At 42.0% G+C, this 866-nt stretch overlaps 1 long non-coding RNA gene across 2 annotated transcripts in view; it reads right to left on the bottom strand.

The window, feature by feature from the left end:
* Window positions 1-48: 48 nt before the first annotated feature.
* Window positions 49-866, bottom strand: part of LOC118406792 — a 1,639-nt gene continuing 821 nt past the window's right edge. Inside the window, exons 1-3 of one of the 2 annotated variants that reach the window (XR_004830082.1) lie at window positions 856-866; window positions 601-719; window positions 49-318 (exon numbers count right to left, since the gene is read on the bottom strand). This is a non-coding gene — a long non-coding RNA (uncharacterized LOC118406792). The remainder of the gene's footprint in view (window positions 319-600; window positions 720-855) is intronic. The other variant, XR_004830081.1, reaches the window with a different exon arrangement.

Below are 866 nucleotides of genomic sequence, written 5' to 3' on the forward strand. Positions count from 1 at the left end.
TTTTACCTGTTTGAATCTTTTATGTTACCTGCAATTAGCGTAAGGGCAAGAATTTGCAATAAACTTTATATATTCTCAAACACAGGTTTAATCAAGGAGGTTTGATTGAATCTCCTTGGTTCAGTGTAATGTTAAAAAATAACAAATATTGCTATGCTACTGCATTCAGACAATATTGTACAACACAAACAACTTATTATAGGAAAGACTGTCCACCTTCTTGGTGATGCACGTGGTGTTGTCACGAAGCACGATATTGTCATGTCAGTGACGGTGACGCGCGCTTGACCTCTGCTTCCTTATGGCGTCCAGACATTTCTAACAAATAGGTAGAAGAAAAAGACATGCATCATTTGTCTCAACACCGCTGCAACAAACACACAAGGCTCAATTTCTGTTCCATGGCAAACGGGAATGCAGTATATAATTAGGACATCTCGAATGCTGCTTCAATTGCTACTACGTCAGTCTACACAGACTGCCCAAACAATATACAATGCTACTAATATGGCAAATGCTATAAGCCGACATTTTGATTTCACGCAGCACAGTACAATACTGCCTTCTCAAATGTCTGGTTAGCAGAGCTGATTTACATACGTAATCTCAGAGGCTTCTGAAATCCAGCCACGATGCTAAGACGCCTTCCGCCAGGACCACTGTCTCCCCGGATGTTGTGAAGCGCCTTCGGTGACGGTACCGGTAACGTCCAGACATTGCTGTGATATCAGTAAAAGAAAGAGACATGCATCAGCTGCTCGCTACGTTAATACCACTGTAAAAAAAACACAAAAGGTTCAACGCCTGCCCAATGGCAAGTAGGGACTGTAGAGTAGACACAATACAGCACAATACCTTGTCGGGAA

Source organism: Branchiostoma floridae, chromosome 19, assembly GCF_000003815.2.
Source record: "Branchiostoma floridae strain S238N-H82 chromosome 19, Bfl_VNyyK, whole genome shotgun sequence".
Taxonomy (NCBI): Eukaryota; Metazoa; Chordata; class Leptocardii; order Amphioxiformes; family Branchiostomatidae; genus Branchiostoma; species Branchiostoma floridae.